The sequence below is a fragment of the Desmodus rotundus genome, chromosome 7 (genome assembly GCF_022682495.2).
Source record: "Desmodus rotundus isolate HL8 chromosome 7, HLdesRot8A.1, whole genome shotgun sequence".
In the NCBI taxonomy this organism is placed as follows: Eukaryota; Metazoa; Chordata; class Mammalia; order Chiroptera; family Phyllostomidae; genus Desmodus; species Desmodus rotundus.
The window spans coordinates 44023778-44043784 of NC_071393.1; the positions used below are offsets into that span (position 1 = coordinate 44023778).

The window sequence follows — 20007 nt, forward strand, 5'->3', positions numbered from 1 at the left end:
TGATCAATGTAAGTTGTTTCCTTCCCCCCTTTAGATCTTTACTAAATGTCATCTTGGGACAGGATAAATTCCTGGGCAATGGAATGGGTAAACTGAGATGGGAAAATGAAACAAGGCCAAACAGTTTGAGCAAGTTACAGACAGGCGGTGAATTGCAAGAACTTACCTCCCCTAACCAAGGACACTTGAGAGTGAATGGTTTACACCTCTCCTCCCTAACCGAAAAATATGTAGCTTAAATTTTCATGGTCTGGGAAATTGGGAACAGAGAACCAATTAATGTCATTTGTGCCGACTAAACCCAAGGACAGATGAAGTCAGGTAAAAATACAAGCCCTATTAAAAGCCAGACAGACTGAAGATAAAAGTAAAACAGTATAGCAGACCAAATAACATTCCCAATCCACCCCCTCCCCATGCTCTCATTTTGACACAGAGGCATATTAAAGATACACCTGGAAAGCTGATGAATATTCTACTGAAACCCTTCCCTGAGACCTCCCCTAAGATTCCCACCTGTAAGAGAGAGATAAAAGCCTCAAGACAAAGGACCCAGCACCCCCCAGGCTGAATGCGGCCCAGGATGGCCATGAATGCGGCTCCACACAAAATTGCAAATTTACTTAAAACCTTTTTTTGCTCATCAGTTTTCATTAGTATTTGTGTATTTAATTTGTGGCCCAAGACAACTCTTCCTCTTCCAGTGTGGCCCAGAGACAACAAAAATTTGGATACCCCTGCGAGGCAATAGGCAGCTGGCAGCTTGTCCCAGGCTAATCCCCTGAACCTGTCCCTAAAGTCCCCTTTTCTCTGATTTCCCAGGGAGTTAAGGTAGCTCATTCTAGGCTCTCCTATTGCTTCTTCTTGCTAAGCCCTCCTTGTTATACTTTCCCTAGCTTTAATAAATGTATCCTCACAGTCACCTTGACTCGTGTTGTGAAGTCTTTCCTACATAAAGTCAAGGACCCACACACTTTAACTGGCTCCAGGCAGACCAACTCAGGTCCAAGCCCCTTTCCAGTAAAACTTTCAGTGAGGCTTCTTCATCATTCCATCTAAAATTGTACCTTCCCCCTGACTTCTCATAGCCTTTCCCTACTTCTTTTCCTCTGGGCACTTACCATTGTCTAACTTGTTTACGTCTGTCTGCCTCCCCAGCAAACTATAAGCTCCTTATCAGCAGAAGCCTTGACTATCTTATTTACAGTCATACTTCCAGATCCTAGAATAGAGTCTGGCATTTAGTAGGCATTTAAAACATATTCAGTGGATGAGGAAATAAACAATCTTTTATATGTGACTTGGCATTTATGAGTATGTCTGATGTCCTGGGAACTTCAAACAAAATAATGAAGCCACTATGAAAAGAACAAATATGTACATTATTTTTGTAACATTCTGCATATTTCAAAAGCAATGCTGTTCATAATCTTTTCCTTCCTTAGTTTTTTTGTTTTTAACCAGCTATTATTTTCAGAAACAGCTCTGTTGGACTGTGCCTAATTCTTTTTCAGTGCTCTATTGTGGAGGAATATATCTCTGAGGATGCTGATCTTTCCTTCATTCTCTTTCCTCTTTACTCTATACTGTGCTCTTCATTTGGGACCCACTCTCTCAAAAATGTTTTCATATATAGACAAACTTGGATTTGTCTAATGACTTTTTTAAAAAGTATATTTTATTGATTATGCTATTACAGTTTTCCCAATTGTCCATGTTGCCCCCCCCTCCACCAAGCACCCACCATTCCCTAGGCAATCCCCACACCATTGTTCATGTCCATGGGTCATGCATATAAGTTCTTTGGCTACTCCATTTCCTATATTGTACTTTACATCTCCATGGCTGTTCTGTAATTACTTCTTAATCAACTCACCTCTTCACTCATTCTCTCACACCCAATTCCCCCTGGCAACCATCAAAATGCTCTCTGTATCCATTATTCTGTCTTTGTTCTTCTTGTCTGCTTAGTTTGTTTTTAGATTCAATTGTTCATAGATATGTATCTATTGCCATTTTATTGTTCATAGTTTTGATCTTCTTTTTCTTATATAAGCCCCTTTAACATTTCATATAATAGTGGTTTGGTGATGATGAACTCCTTCAATTTTTTTCTTGTCTAGGAAGCTCTTTATCTGTACTTGAATTCTAAATATCTGCTGGATAGAACAATATTGCCTGTTGGTCCCTACTTTTCATGATTTTGAATATTTCTTGCCAATCCTTTCTAGCCTGCAAAGTTTCTTTTGAGAAATTAGCTGACAGTCTTAAGGGAACTCTCCTGTAGGGAACTACCTTCTTTTCTCTTACTGCTTTTAAGGTTCTCTCTTTATCTTTAACCTTTGGCATTTTAATTATGATGTGTCTTGGAGTGGGCCTCTTTGCATCCATCTGGTTTGGAACTCTCTGTGCTTCCTGGGCTTGCATGTATATTTCCTTCACCAAATTAGGGAAGTTTTCTTTCATTATTTTTTCAAATAGATTTCCAATTTCTTGCTCTTCCTCTTCTCCTTTTGGCACCCCTATGAAGTGAATGAATGTTGGAACACTTGAAGTTCTCCCAAAGGCTGCTTACATTATCCTCATTTTTAAAAAATTCTTTTTTCTTCTTGTTGTTCTGATTGGTGGCTTTTTCCTTCCTATGTTCCAAATCATAGATTTGATTCTTGGCCTCATCCACTCTACTGTTGTTTCCCTGTAAATTGTTCTTTATTTCAATCAGTGTATTCTTCATTTATGACTGGATCTTTTTTATGTTACTGAGGTACACACTAAGTTCCTTTAGCATCCTAATAACCAGTGTTTTGAACTCTGCATCTGATAGATTGCTTATCTCCATTTTGTTTAGCTGTTTTTCTGGAGTTTTGATCTGTCCTTTCATTTGGGCCATGTTTCTTTGTCTCCTCATTTTGGCAGCCTCTTTTGTTTGTTTCTATGTATTAGGTAGAGCTGCTATGACTCCCTGTCTAGGTAGTGTGGCCTGATGTAGTTGGTGTCATACAGGGTCTAGTGGCACAGCCTCCCCATCACCCAAGCTAGGTATTCGAGGTGCACCCTGTGTGTGGTCTGAGTACACCCTCTTTTTGTGGTTGAGTCTTGGTTGCTGTTGGCAGACCAATAGGAAGGATTTACCCAGGCTAGTATGTTGCCATGACTAGCTGTGTCCACTGACAACCAACCTCTGCCTTTTGTGGAGGATCAGCTGTGTAGGGGCAGGGTGGTGGTGCTCCAACATGGTCTGTAGTTGCCCACTGGGTTCACTGGCTCTGGGGTTTCCCAGGTGGTACAGACCAAGGTCAGCACCCACCTGTGTTCTGCCCAGGACCACTGCATGAGCTTAATGCAATTTGAGATGGTTGCTACTGTGCTGGGCTTGGAGATTCTGAGGTGAAGCCAAGCTGTGAATCTAGGCTGGCTGCTGCTAGAGCCAAGCCTGGAACCACTTGGGAAGAGGTATGGGGGCTGGAGGCTAACTGAGGCCAGCTGCTGCTTGTTTGATATTATTCACGAAGCTGTGAAGCATGAGCCAAGACCAGCCATTCATATGGAAAAATCATGGTTAAACAGTTTGGGTGGACCCATAAATTGGGTGGGACAGAGCCTCAGGAAATCTTCAGGGTGGGGCAAAGTGTTAGCCAGGTTGATTGAGTCTCAGATATGGTTCCTGCCTGCTAGCTCTGTGGCTCCTTGGCTTTGTGGAAAGAGGCTTCAGAAAAGGGACAATGGCCTCTGCCCACCATTCTGTCTAGGAGTAAGCTGTTCCCCCAACTCTTGCCTTGATGCCAGATACTTAAGTTTCTGCCCATATGCCACTAGTGCCTTTTAAGCTGCTACCCTGGTGCTGGAGCTCAGGGGGAGTGAGTATAAGTCCATATGTGGGTTTTTAAGAGGAACTGCTTGGGACTCCAGAAGTTTCTTCCATCAAATCAATCACTTCCGGTTTTTGAAGCCAGAGGTAATAAGGACATATCTTCCTGGCACTGGAACCCTGGGCTGGGGGCCTGGTGTGGGGCTTGGTCTCCTCACTCCCAAGATATCCTTCCCGAATTTTTATCCACCACATGTGGGTGTGGGACCACCGTGTTCTGCATCTCTGCCCCACATACATGTCTGGATGGGTGTGGTTAGACTTCCATTCAACTTGATTTCTGATGGTTCTGAGCGATGATGTTCTACATTTTTGTTGTAAGTTGATGTGGTTGTGTGAGGAGGCACGCCATGTTTACCTATGCTGCTAACTTGACCGGAAGTCATGACTTTTACTAAGGTGCTGAAGTTTAAATTTTAACGAGATCCTTGTGTGAAAAGCAGTGCAGGGTGGTTCTAGTAATTGACGCTACTGTGTTAAGTGCAGATTTCTCAGGGCTTCATCTTAGCAGCATAAAACACAGAACAGGGGCTTAAACAAGAAAGGGACTTGTTTTTTCTCATGTAATGATTAGTCCAGTTCCTGGTATTGGCTTGATGGCTCCAGGTGTCAGGGCTGAGATATCTGCTATTATTTTGGCCCCTTTCTCAGAGTCTAAAGAAGGAAAATGGAGGAACAGTAAAGCACAAAAATGATTGTGTTACTGAGTTAGAGTCCCATTTTTTTAGGAGCTTCTCCAGCAGCCACAACAACAATTTCCACTTCCATGGCATAGGACATATGTTTTATGTGCTATGGCTGTCCTATCTGCAGGGGAGGTAGGAATATAGGTTCTTTTTTTCTTAAGCACATGGGCAGTCCAACGAAACCAGAATCCCATTAATGGGGAAGAAGGGGGAAATGGACATTGACTGGCAACCATCAGTCTCTGACAAAGTAAAATATACCTGAAAGGTAGATAAAATTTTTAGTTATTCATTTATTTTTTCACAGAAATGAAATATCCTGGTCCATATCTTCCAGAGGAGCAGCACTGGGAAAAGTACTTGCAGAAAATTGCATTCCAGTATTTTGGAAAGCATGTCAATAAAATAGTCTTTACAACACAGTGTAGTTGATAAATGTAGATTAGAGGCAAGAAGATATATTAAGTTCTACAGCAAAGAACAATGCATATGATATCTACATTGTTCTATCTGTGAAATACATTGCTCAGAAAAAGTTCTAACAGATCAATGAATTCAAAAATCCAGTTGACTGTGAGTGAGAGCACGTGTGAGTGAGCATGTGTGTGGGTGAGTGTGAGTGTGTGAGTGCTTGTCTTCTTGTAAGGGCACTCAGACAGGTGGCCTGGGCATGCCTGGTGAAGTTCCTGCTGCCCGCACCACCCAGCCTGGCCCTTCTGGCTGTGCAGATTTGGAGTGGGAGCCATTTTGTGGAATTTACCAAATCCTTCTTGGGAAGAAGCCTCCAGAGTGCCTAAATTTTGATGCCTAGCCTTGCCTCTGTGCCCTCCGTGCTGGTCAGGGCTGCACACATGGCCACCACTGGGAGTCAGGGTCCAAGAACTGCAGTCCTTGCCAGGGAGGGGATTGTCTGACTGAGTAGTCTGCAGATCAACCAGTAACCCGGAGCACTGGGGGCAGAGAGAGGTGGCCTGAATAGCACTGGCTGCAGAGGCCACAGCAGGAATACAGCTGTGTGAGTGTGACACCAAGACTCATTGGAGGGAGCAGTGTGAGCACCCCGTCACTGTCCAGTGCCATAGTTTTGCTGCTGGACTCTTCCCTTCCTTCCCCCACCCCATCAGAATGATATGAGACTTGAAAGAAGATGATACATCCAGGATATATTCTATTGATTTGGGAGAGAGAGGGAGAGGCATTGATGCAAGAGAGAAGTATCAATAGGTGGCCTTCTGTATTGCCCTTACTGGGGATTCAACCCACACCTAGAAGCCCTTTCAAGGCAGAGGTGGTCTTACTATGGGTTGACTCCTTTGGTCAGCCAGATGGAGGGAAGTTCCCACCAACAAACAGGCCAATAATGATTGGGATCCAAACACAAAAAGAGAGTCCACATAACCTACATAAAGGACATTCCTAGAGCATCCAGATCAGGAGATCAAGGAGTCTGCCTCATGGGGGCTCTCTGCACTGGGAAGACATGGAAACCGCTGGAGAAAAACCCACCATATTTTTTTCCTCAAAGGGGTAAAGCACAGGTTTTGTGCTTATGGCTACCCACCTTGGGCCTCAGCGAAGGGTGGGTGGTGTGGACTGGAGTTGTGTAAGGAGAGTCTGTAGTGGGAAGCACTGGAGGGAGACTTGGGGAAGTAGCTGTGGGATGTTTGGGGCCCAGATATACCTGGGCTCCATAGCAGCCATCTTTCTTGAGAAGAGATAGCTCCTCCCAGGGGCAAATCAGTTACCTTACTCTGTGGGATACCATTCCCCCAACCCTCTGGAATTCCCCTTGCCACAACTCTGATATCTTGTCACTCTACTCAGCAACTTTTTTTGTTCTTTTTTCAGTTTTTCTCTGTTTTGGTGATCTGTTTTGATTGCTTTTTTTTCTTTCTTTTCTCCCACCCTGCATCTTAACCATTGCCCACAAGACAACAACATAAACAGATTCCAGGGATCATCAGAGACTAGTAGTAGGGTGCAGCCAATCCATACCTGGTCCTGGGAAATAGACTAGTGCTTCCCACTTACAGGAGAGCCACAGAAACACCTCTTCCTGGCATCCAGCAGATCTGAAATCTGGACTCTGGAAGCCTCCTAGGGGCCCTGCTCTACTGAGTGCAGGGAAATAATCCTGGACAGTCTCAGACTAGTGGCTCAGGAGAGAGGTAACTCACCCATCATCTTCCCTGAAGTCTGAAAGGCACCTGCCATGGGAGATCCAGGAATCACAGCCATCTGTTTCCAACTATCCAACTCTCAGAAATAGTTGGGTCTGTGACTAGTCTAAAATTGACAGGTGACCAGCAGGCAGAGATAGGCAGAGGTGGATCCTCTTGTCACTTGGGACATTTGCAGACACACCCCTGGACCCATTGCTGATAAAGGCCAGCTTTGCGGAGCAGCTAGGTCTATCATGGGAACAGGAAACCCCAGAGGAATCAGTCACAAACTGTGGTTCACATGTAGCTTTGAAATGGTAACCAAGGGCCAGACATGGACAGCACCTGACATTGACTTACACCAGATTCTGACATCAGTGGGGTATCCAAGGAGAAACCGTAAGGCAACATCTAAATTGTTCTGAGACAAATCCATTTGGTTCTTTTTTTATTTTCTTAGCTATTTTTCTTTTTCATAGACTTTTTATTATCGTTTTGTCTATTCTTCTTTTTAAAAAATTTTTGTTGCTCTAATTTTTCTTTCATATCTCCTCTGTTATTCCCTTCTTAATCCTTTAAACAGTGGATTACTCCACTGTTCCCTTCTTTTCTTTTATTATTTGTGTTACTTCTGTGTTCCTTTTCCCTATTATCCTCTTTCAATTGATTATGAGTAGTAGTTCTCTTCATTTTTCTCCTCTCATAATCACTTTCTTTTCTTTGGTCCTCTCATATACTTTTTCCTTTCCCTTTTCTCTAATATTCTGTTTCCCTTTCCACTTTCATTATTTTTTCTCTCTTCTCATTGCTATTGCTGTGGTGATCAGAGAGGGGGGTGGTGCTTGTGTTGGTGTTGATCTTGTGCTGTTTTGCTTTGTTCTGCCAGTGCATATACAGTACTGTACAACATGTGGTGGGGGTGGAGACTCTTAGTCAGCAGCCAGAGGGGAGCCATTCGTTTCCACCAACGAATGGACCATTAACAATCAGGACCCAAGTGCAACAGGAGAGTCCACATAACCCACATGGAGGACATTCCTAGAGCATCCAGATCAGGAAACCAAGAAATCTGCACTGGGTCCCACAGGACTCCTAACACACAGGGCCACTTCACAGACAAAGAGTCAAAGTAATCACTTTAATACATAAAAACAAACACAAAGAGTCAACTAAAATGGGGAGACAAAGAACCCCCAGATAAAAGATAAGGCAGAATTTCTAGAAAAAGAGCTAAATGAAATCAAGGCAATTTATCAGACATAGAGTTCAAAGTAACGGTTATAAAGATACTCAAGGAACTTAGTGGGAATGGCATCAGCATGAAAAAGGACATAGAAACCTTGACTAAGAACCAGTTGGAAATGAAGAATACAACCTCTGAAATGAAGAACACACTAGAAGGAATTAAGAGCAGGCTAGACAAAGCAAAGGATAGAATCAGCAAGTTGGAAAGCAAGGTAGAAAATAAACACCCAGCCAGAGAAACAAAATGACAAAAGACTCAAAAAGAATGAGGATAGTGTAAGGGAGCTTTGGAGAAACATGAAACATAAAAATTATTCACATTATATTCACATCAAAAGGAGAAGAAAAGGAGCAAGTGATAGAAAACCTGTTTGAAAAAATGATAGAAAAATTCTCTAACTTAGTGAGGGAAAAAGTCACACAAGTCCAGGAAGTACAGAGGATCCCAACTAACATGAACTCAAAGAGGCCCACCCCAAGACACATCACAATAAAAATGGCAAAATTTAAAGAAAAGGAGAATCTTAAAGGCAGCAAGGGAGAGCTAGTCACATACAAAGGAGCTCTAATAAGGCTATCAGCCAATTTCTGAACAGAAACACTACAACCCAGAAGGGACTGGCATGCAACATTCCAAGTAATGAAAAGCAAGGACCTGCAACCAAGATTACTCTATCCAGCAAGGTTCACATTTAAAATGGAAGGCAAAATAAAGAGCTTCCTAGACAAAGTAAGGCTAAAAGAGCACATTTCCATCAAGTCAGCATTGGAAGAGATGCTAAAGTGACTAATTTAAGAAGAAGAAGAAAGAGAGGGGTGGGGGAACACAGGTACAAAGGGAAAATATGGCCATGAGTAAGTACCTATTAATAATAACCTTAAATGTAAATAGACTAAATGCTCCAATAAAAAGGCCTAGGGTAGCTAAATGGATAAGAAAATAGGACTTGTATATATCTGGACCACAAGAGACCCACATGAGAACAAAAGATATGGACATTCTGAAAGTGAAGGGATGGAAAAAATATTCTGTGCAAATGGACATGAAAAAAAGCTGGATTAGCAATACTTATATCAGACAAAATACACTTCATAACTAAGACCATAAAAAGAGACAAAATGTCACTACATAATATTTAAGGGAGTAGTTCAACAAGAGGATGTAACTGTTGTAAACATATATGCACCCAATATTGGTGTGTCTAATTATATAAAGAAAATATTGGAGGACTTTAAAACACAGCAATATAGTCATTGTATGGGATTTTAATACCCCATTGTCAACAATGGATAGATCTTCCAAACAACAACAACAAAAAAACAAAAAAAGTTGCAGGATTGAATGAGACTCCAGATCAGGGGTGTCAAACTCATTTTCACTGGGGGCCACATCAGCCTCGTGGTTGCCTTCAAAGGGTTGAATGATATTTCAACTCCTTAGCAGTTAAGGAGTAGTTACACTTATAGAGTCCTAAAATTACACTCTAGATCAAAGGGAATTAATTGATATTTACAGAACATTTCACCCAAAGAAACAAAATACACATGGACCATTTACAAAGATAGACCATGATGTGGGACAGAAAACAAACCTTAACAAATTCAAGAAAATGGGAATATATCAAGCATCTTTTCAGATCACACTGGCCTGAAACTAGAAACCAAACTCAAGAAAAAAAAAATCTCAAAAACTTTCTAATAAATGGTGGCTGAATAACATGTCATTAAATAATGAATGAGTTAACAAGGAGATCAAGAGAGAAATCAAGAAGTATCTGGAAACAAATAAAAATGAACACACAACAACCCAAGACCAATGGAACACAGCAAAGGCAGTCCATAGAGGGAAGTTCATAGCAATACAGGCCTACCTAAAGAAAATAAGAGAATCTCAAATAAACAATCTAATTTACAGGTAAAAGAACTAGAGGAACAACAACAAACAAAGCCCAGAGCAAGCAGAAGGAAGGAAATAATAAAGATCAGAGCAGAATTAAATGACATGGAGACTAAAAAAGCAATTCAAAAGATCAGTGAATCCAGGAGCTGGTTTTTGAAAACATAAACAACATTGACAAAGCATTAACCAGATTCATTCAAAAAAAAAAAAAAAAAGGAAATAGGACCCATATAAATAAAATCAGAAATGAAAGAGGAAAAGTAACAATTGATACCACAGAAATACAAAAAGAAAAAAAGTAAGAAATTACTATGAACAGCTATATGCCAAGAAACTGGACAAACTGGGTGAAATAAACTTCTAGAAACATACAATCTTCCAAAACTGAATGAAGAAGAAGCCGGAAGTCTGAAAAGACGAATAACAACTAGCAGAACTGAAGCAGTAATCAAAAAACTCCCAGCACACAAAGCCCTGGACCAGGTGGCTTTATAGGTGAATCCTACCAAACATTCAGAGAAGAACACCTATTCTTCTCAAACTATCCTAAAATTTGAGAAGAGGGAAGACTCCCAATCTCTTTTTATGAGACCAGTATTATCCTAATCCCCAAACCAGGTAAAGACACACTACAGAAAGAAAATTATAGGCCAATATCTATGATGAACATACATGCTAACATCCTTAATAAAATACTAATAAAGCAGATCCAGCAATACATTTAAAAGATCATGAACCATGATTAAGTGGGATTTACCCCAGGGATGCAAGTGTGGCACAACATTTACAAGTCAATAAATGTGAATCATCACATAAACACAATGAAAAACATAAATCACATGATCATATCAAAAGACACCAAAAAAGCATTTGATAAAGTCCAGTAGCGATTTATAACAAAAACACTCAGCAAAGTGGGAGTAAAGGGAGCATACCTCAACATAATAAAGGCTGTACATGAGAAACCTACTGCCAACCTCATACTCAATGGGCAAAAACTGAAAGCATTTCCCTTAAGATCAGGAACAAGACAAGTGTGTTCGCTTTCACTTCTCTTATTCAACCTAGTAGTGGATGTCCTAGCTACAGCAATCAGACAAGAAGAAGAAAGAAAAGCTAGCCATATTGGAAAGGAGGGAGTAAAAGTATCATTATTTGCAGATGACATGATAGTGTGCAATGAAAACCCTATAGGCTCCACCAAAAAACCATTTTACCTAATAAGTGAATTTGGCGAAGTAGCGGAATACAAAGTCAATGTTCAGAACTTGATGGCATTTTTGTACACCAACAATGAACTATCAGAAAGAGAAATTAAGAACAAAAACCCATTTATTATAGTAAAAACAACAAAAAATAAAGTACCTAGGAATAAATGTAACCAAGTGGTTAAAGATCTGTACTAGGAAAACTATAGAACACTGAAGAAAGAAATTGAGGAAGATACAAATAAGTGGAAACATATACCCTGTTCATGGATTGGAAGAATGAACATCATTGAGAATCTGGAAAAATGCTTGTTGGCTTGTTATAGACAAAATTTATGCATACTAAAGAAAGTTTGATTAGATGCCATTTGAGATTCTTTCCAACTCTAAGATTCTGTTTTCACTTCCTGAGCCGAAATTTGTTCCAGTGAAATGGTATGAAAAGTGTATCTTAATTTTCATTGTAATTGTGTAAAGAGTTTGATTCTAAAGATTAGCAAGCCATCTTCAAAAAGAGGCCCAAGCTCAACACAATAATTCTGAATTCACAGAAGAATGAAGCTACAATGAAATAACTGCTAGGTATGTCAAATTCCAAATGAAAAGTGTTCTGTCTTTCAATTCCATTAAGCAAAAACAAAAAAGTGTTATGCTTAAGTATGAAGAATGATACCAATTATGCTTTGCCAAAACATTAAGTGATCACACAGAGATACCACACGATTTACCACTTAATGAATTTCTCACTTCATGAATTCTTTATTTAGCCATTTAGACTTTAACTTCAGTGAGTATCATCCACCCTTTGATTGGGGGTGAGGAAGTCCAAAGACTGAAGTTTGATTATGAGTAATTGCATCCCAACTCAATTCTTATTTTTAACTCAACTTCTTCACTATATTCTCTCAAAACAAAACAACCTACCCCATCAAAAGTCACCACAGAAAAAAATAAGTTAAAAAATTTTGCATAAGACCGTCAGCAAAATGAATGCAAAACATTGCAAAAATGGAATTACATCATTAAAATGTCCATAATACCCAAAGCAATCTATAAATGCAATGAAAATCTTATTACAATACGAATGACATATTTCACAGATTTGAATAAATACTTTAAAAATTTATATGCAATTTAAAAAGACCCCAAATAGCTACAGCAATTTTGAGAAAGAAGAACAAAAATAGGATGGATTACAATAGCTGATATCAAACTATATTACAAGGCCACTGTAATCAAAACAGTCTGGTACTGGCATAAGAACAGATGTATAGATCATGGAACAGAATGGAGAGCCCAGAAACAGAGAGTTCCATGTTTCTATGGTCAATTAATATTTGACAAAGGGGCCATGATCATACAATGGGGTAAAATAGCCTCTTCAATAAATAGTGTTGGGAGAACTGGGCTGGTACATGCAAAAAATGAAACTGCAACACCAATTTACACGATACACAAAAATAAACTCAAAATGGGTAAAGGACTTAACTCTAAATTGGGATATCATAAAAGTTCCAGCAGAAAACATAAGCAGTAAAATTTCAGATATCTCATATAGCAATGTTGTTGCTAATATATCTTGTAGGGCAAGGGAAATAAAGGAAAAAATAAATAAATGGGACTACATCAAATTAAAAAGCTCTGTATGGCTAAAAAAACCATCATCAAAATGAAAGTGAACTGACTGCATGGGAGAACATATTTGCCAATGATAATCAGACAAGGGTCTGATCTCCAAAATATGTAAGGAAGTCATATGACTCAATACCAGGAAGACAAACAATTCAGTTAAAAATGGGCAAAGGACCTGAACAGACAAGACACTTCTACAAGGAGGTCATACAGATGGCCCATAGACAGATGAAAAAATGCTCAACATTACTAGCCATCAGAAAGATGGAAATTAAAACTGCAATGAGATACTCCCTCACACCTGTCAGAACTTCTATCATTAATAAATCAATAAAAAACAAGTGCTGGTGAGGATGTGGAGAGAAGGGAACTCTAGTGCACTGTTGGCGGGAATGTAGACTGGTGCAGACACTGTGTAAAACAGTGTAGAATTTCCTCAAAAAATTAAAAATGGAGCTGCCTTTTGATCCAATTATTCCATTGCTAGGAATATCCCCTAAGAACCCTGAAACACCAATTCAAAAGAACTCATGCATCCCTATTTTCATAGCAGCAATATATACAATAGCCAAGTGTTGGAAACAGACTAAGTGCCCATCAGTAGATGAATGCGTTAAAAAACTGGTACATTTACACAATGGAATACTATGCAACACATAGAAAGAAAAAGGAATTCCTACCCTTTGCAACAGCATGGTTGGAACTGGAGACTATTATGCTAAGTCAGGGGTGTCAAACTCACTTTCACTGGGGGGCCACATCAGCCTTGCAGTTGCCTTCAAAGGACCAAATGTAATTTCAACTCCTTAACAGTTAAAGAGTAGTTACATTTATACAGTCATAAAATTATGTTGGTCCTTTGAAGGAATTGCAAGGCTGATGTGGCCCCCCAGTGAAAATGAGTTTGACACCCCTATGCTAAGTGAAATAAGCCAGTTGGTGAAGGACAAGTACCATATGATCTAACTTAAAAGAGGAATCTAATAAACAAAACAAACTAATGAGCAAAACAGAACCAGAGACATGGAAACATGGACAGACTGACAGCGGCCAGAGGAAAAGTGGGGTGGGAGGAATGGTGGACAGAAGGGGAAAGGATTAGTCAAAGAACATGTGTGAACGGTCCATGGTCTTAGACAATAGTGTGGGGATTGACTGTGGGAGTGGGTGTGTGCTGGGCAGAGGAGCTCAAAGTCAGAAAATTGGTACAACTGTAATAGAATAAACAAGTATGAAAGAAACAAACAAAGAAACAAAGAAAGGAAGAAAGAAAGAACAAAGTATCAGCACAGATTTTAATGGTAGTTCAGAGTAATTCTGGATGGGTCAAGGTGGATCATAAAGATATTTAGTTATAGATTATACAACAATTAAAGGCTCAGTAGGTTGAGTGCCAGCCTGCAAATTGAATAATTATTTAGGTTATAAAATAATTTAAAGTATATTATTTAATAAATCAAATTTAATATTTTACTAGACAGATTATGTAATTAAAATAATTATATTTTGCAAACATAAACAGTTTATAGTATTTGCACCTCATCTTTTGATAACTAAAATGGAAGAATATTACAAATAATGATCTTATATGAATTTCTATGTTATTTCTGTAAGTCATTTAGAAATACTTTAATGCAGAATAATTTTTAATGTTTTCTGTCATAGAATTCCATTTTTAACTAAAATTCATAGCAACCAGAAAATACATTGGGAAGTCATGGGCAGTGATGATTTTGTACTCCTAAGGAAAATCTCTAAGGTATTTTATTTATATTTCTTTTATTCTAGTAACTACTTTGGAATTAACTTTAGGAAGCTTATCATACATGTTGTAAAAATAGTAAATGGAATGAAAGAAATGAGTCCCCAAGGAAGTAACACACTTTAATTTTTAAAGTATTGTCTGTAATTATACAATAAGTTGTTTTAGCCCTAGGGTAAAGTTTTTTTGTATTTATCTTAACTTTAAATGGATGGGAAACTTACTGAGTTTACATTGCACATTGAATTATAGTTGTCTTCATTTTCTTGATTGTAAATGATGAACAAAGAAAGCTCTCATATTTCCTATAATTTTTTGGTTTAAGAAATGCATTAGAAATCACAGAAATGGAGATCACATGGGTTATCAGCAGGGGAGTGGAAGGGGGAGAGAGGGGGGAAAGGTACAGAGAATAAGTAGCATAAATGGTAGGTAGAAAACAGACAGGGGGAGGGTAAGAATAGTATAGGAAATGTAGAAGCCAAAGAACTTATAAGTATGACCCATGGACATGAACTAAAGGGGGGGAATGTGGGTGGGAGGGGGTGTGTAGGGCGGAGGGGAATAGAGGGGGGAAAATGGGACAACTAATAGCATAATCAATAAAATATAATATTAAAAGAAAGAAATGCATTAGAGATGTCATTTTATTTATTTATTTATTTATTTATTTATTTATTTATAATACTCATCACTCAGCTTTAATAATGATCAACATTTTGGCATTTTTGGTTCATCTATCTCCATTTTATTTTCATCAGTATTTTAAATCCAGACAGGTCATTTCATTGTAAACTCTTCAGAATGCACCTTTGACTTTTTTTTAATCTTCACCTGAGGGCATGTTTCCATTATTTTTTAATTTTCTCTTTTTTAATTGTAGTTTTACCATTACCATTTATCCCCCTTACACCCTCTTCCACATAGACCCACCTCTTCCCCCAACAATCACCATAATGTTGTCCACGTTCACGAGTCCTTTCTTTTTTGCTCATACCTCTACCTCTGACTCCCCTCCCCCAAGCTGTCAGCCTGCTCTCTATCTATGAGCCTATCTTTATTTTGCTTGTTAGTTCAGTTTGTTCATTAGATTCCACATATGAGTGAACTCATGTGGTATTTGTCTTTCTCTGACTGGCTTATTTCACTTAGCATAATGTTCTCCAGGTCCACCCATGCTGTCACAAAAGATAAAATTTTCTTTTCTTTTCTTTTTTACAGCAGAGTAGTATTCCATTGTGTAAATGTACCATAGTTGTTTTTTCCACTCATCTACTGATGGACATTTGGAATTCTTCCAAATCTTGGCTATTGTAAATAATGCTCCAATGAACATAGAGGTGCATATGTTCTTTTGAATAGTGTTTTGGGTTTCTTGGGATATATTTCCAGAAGTAGGCAATGTTCATAGAAATTTTTTTCCTGATATATCTCCTCAGGCAAGATAAACAAAAACTAAAAATAAAAAAATGGGTTTATATCAAACTAAAAACTTTTTGCATAGCAAAGGAAACCAGCAACAAAATAAAAAGCAACCCACTGAATGGGAGAACATATTCACTGATATATCTGATAAAGGGTTAATATACAAAATTTATAAAGAACTTATAAAACTCAACACCAAAAAAATTCCCAAACAATCCAATTAAATAATGGGCAAAGGACCTCAATAAACACTTCTCTAAAGAGATGGCCAATAGACATATGAAAAGATGTTCAACGTCACTAATTATCAGAGAAATGCAAATTAAAACCACAGTGATATATCACCTCATCCCAATCAGAATGGCCATCATCAATAAACCAACAAACAAGTGTCAGAAAGGATGTGGAGAAAGGGGAATCCTTTTGTGCTGTTGGTGGGAATGCAGACTGGTGCAGCCACTATGGAAAGCAGTATGGAATTTCATAAAAAAAAAAAAATGGAGCTGCCTTATGACCAGTATAATGATATTTTAGATTAAGTAAGGCTCAGAGGACATAAGTATGACTCACACATTGGATTTGGATTCAAGATGCTTCTATTTGATGGGAGAAACAAATGTATGACACATTAACTTCCTTTGCGGTTGAGGGCTACGCTAGAGATATGGACAAAGTGCTGTGGTGTCTGGAGGAGGGGGAGATGCTGCCACAAGAATCAGGGAGGGGGACGACATTTGACATAAGTCTTGAAGGCAATTTACAAGGTGAAAAAATTAGGGATGAATATTTCAGGGACAGAGTAAGAAGCAGGTGGTTCTAAGGGAGAATTCCCTGAACGGGATGCACTGTGAGGAAGGGCAGTGAGAAGTGGTGCTTGGCAAGTAGCTGAGACTTACTGTGAAGAGCTCAGTAGGCCTTGCTAGGGACTTTGGATTTCACTAGTAGGCAGTGAAGGGCTTACTGAGTATGTAAGCACCACAGTGACATGACCAGATTCAGTTTTAATACATATGATAGTAATGATAATTAAGAGTACAGATTGGGACATATAGTAATTGTTGGCAAGCAGGTCACCAGTAGACTGTTGTTTAAGCCCAGGTGACATGATGAGGGCGTGAACAGAATGGCCATAAAAACATAATTGAATAGGTTATTCTGGGAAATGTATCTATTAGGATTAAATATCTGCTTATAGCCATATGTATGTTTGGGTATGGGAGTCATGGGTACCTAGAGTTTAACTGTGATATTTCTAGCTTGGAAAATGATATAGCTATCATTTAATGAGAGTAAGGATTAAGGAAGGAGACCAGGCATTTTAAAACAAGATATGAATTCAATCTGGAACATTTATTTTCAGGAGCAAAATCTAGCAGGCAGTTGGAGATAAGAATCTAGGAATAGAATCTGACAGAGAGACTCTATTCCTCTCCACATAGATAATATATTGTTGATAAAAGACCAAAGAGGAAGGTATATTATCTCCATTTTGCACATCAACTGAGATGGAAAGAGCTTAAGAGACTTGCTCAAGGTCACTAGAGATGGTGGAAGGTTACAGGACAAAGTGGACATCTAATCCAGGTCTTCCAATCCCACGGTCTATTATTTAATTTCTATGCATTTCAGTTTCTTCATATGTAAGGTATGGACAATGATGCCTTCCTTATATTACTTTTAATTAAGTAAGATACAAAGTACCATCTAATGACACAGTAATATAGTCAGTTATTAAAAGTCTGTTAACTTCCTACTTTCCTTCTTTTGTCTACAAATGCTAACTTGGTCTGACAAAGACTCTCTCTGACTAAACTGGGGTCAGGGTCCTCTAGGCCCTGTTTTTATCCAGTCCTTGTTCTTGAGCCCTGTCTTAAGCCTGCTCAGTCCAGTTTTAGGAAGTATCTGCTAAGTCATTTTAGAGAGATACTATGAAGTTGTTCAGCAAGAATCCCCCTATCCTTGAAGTCTTTCCTTAGTAATTTCTTATCCACTGGCATCTCCCCCTGCAACTCTGCTCTTTGGCCACAAATCATTAGTTGTCACTGCTGTATTTGGCACTGAGCCCAGTCTTTCTTCCCCATTATAGTGGTCATGATACCTATTGCATTAGTTCTGAATAGTCTTTCTTAATATTTAACAGGTGTCAGAATTTTTCTTCATTAACAGGGTCTTAATATAGCTAGACCAAAAATATTACAAGAGGTTCCTTAGTTTGACAACCTCCTATGTGTCCAGCATATTTCCCTTACTACCCAGGCATGGTTGTTCAAACATGTCAGAGCCCGAAAGTACTGAGTGCACTTCAGGTTCAGGCTAAGAGCCAAGAGACAGGGTCATGGGGACAACCAATGTTGAAAATAGAAGACATCAGAAAATGTGGGGCTGAAGAGTTGAGCCAGAGTGGTGGTTGTCGATGGGCCTGGAAAATGGGGAGACAGCTAAGATTGTGGGAAATAAGAATATGAGAAACAGGTGCTGAAGTGACCTAATTCCACTGGGAGAGGTTTTTCTCTAGCCTGGGGATGCTCTTAAGAAGTTAAATGTTTGGACACTATAATAATAAAGGAAATAATCCAACAAGAGGATATAACCCTAGTAAATATTTACACACTCAGCATAGGAACACCTAAATATGTAAAGCAAATCTCGAGGGACACAAAAGGAGAGATGGACAGAAATACAGGCATAGTTGGGGACTTTAACACCTCATTAACTTCAATGGATAGATCTTCCAGGCAGAAAATCAACAAGGAAACAGAAATCTTAAGTGACTCACTAGATCAAATGGATTTAATTGATATCTTCAGAGCATTTCACCTAAAAGAAGCAGAATATACATACTTTTCAAGTCCAAATAGAAGGTTTTCTAGGATAGCTCACATGTTAGGAGACAAAACAAGCCTCAATAAATTTGAGAAGACTGAAATCGTATCAAGCATCTTCTGTGACCACAATGCTATGAAACTAGAAATCAACCACAGGAAGAACACTGAAAAACATGCAAAGGCATGGAAGCTAAATAACACGTTATTGAACAATGAATGGGTCAACAATGAGATCAAGGAAGAAATCAAAAGATACCTTGAAACAAACAAAAGTGAGGACATAACAATCCGAAATATGTAGGACACTCGGAAAGCAATCCTAAGGGGGAAATTCATAGCATTACAGGCCTATCTCAAAACAAACAAACAAACAAGAAGCTCAAATAAATAGTCTAACTTCATACTTAAAGGAACTTGAAAAGAACAACAAACAAAGCCCAAAGTGAGTAGAAGTAAGGAAATAGTAAAGATCACAGCAGAAATAAATGAAATAGAGTCTAAAAAATGATACCAAACATCAATGAATCCAACAGCTGTTTCTTTGAAAAGATAAACCAGACTGACAAACATTTAACTGGACTCATCAAGAAAAAAAGAGAAAGAACCCAAATAAATAAAACCAGAAATGAAACAGGAGAAATGACAACTGACACCAAAGAAATACAAAGGATTGGAAGGAAATATTATGAACAATTATATGCCAACAAACTGGACAACCGGGATGAAATGGATAAATTCCTAGAAAAATACAATCTTCCAAAATTAAATCAGGAAGAATCAGACAATCTAGTAACGAACTATAGAAATGATCCCTGAAAGTATAGTCTTAGACAATCTAAATAAAAAGACTACACCTAGTGAAATTCCCAATAAGAATACTCCCAACCAACAAATGCCCTGGGCCTGATGGCTTCACAGGTGAATTTTACCAAACATTCCGAGAATAACTAACACTTCTGCTTTTCAAACTGTTTCATAAAATTCAGAAGGAGGGAATACTCCCAAACTCATTTTATGAGGCCAACATTATCCTAATTCTAAACCCAGATAAAGACGCTACAAAGAAAGAAAATTATAGGCCAATTCCCCTGATGAACATAGATGCTAAAATCCTCTACAAAATATTAGCAAACCAAATACAGAAATGCATGAAAAAGATCATACACCATGATCCAGTGGAATTTATTCCAAGAATACAGGTTGGTACAACATTCACAAATCAATAAATGCAATTCACCACAAAAACGAAATGAAGGATAAAAACCACATGATCATATCAATAGATGCTGAAAAA

General features: G+C 38.6%; 1 pseudogene; it reads right to left on the bottom strand.

Annotated features, from left to right (window-relative positions):
- Nucleotides 1–19464: 19464 nt before the first annotated feature.
- Nucleotides 19465–19541, bottom strand: LOC112317007 (small nucleolar RNA U3; annotated as a pseudogene).
- Between the last annotated feature and the right edge of the window lie 466 nt (nucleotides 19542–20007).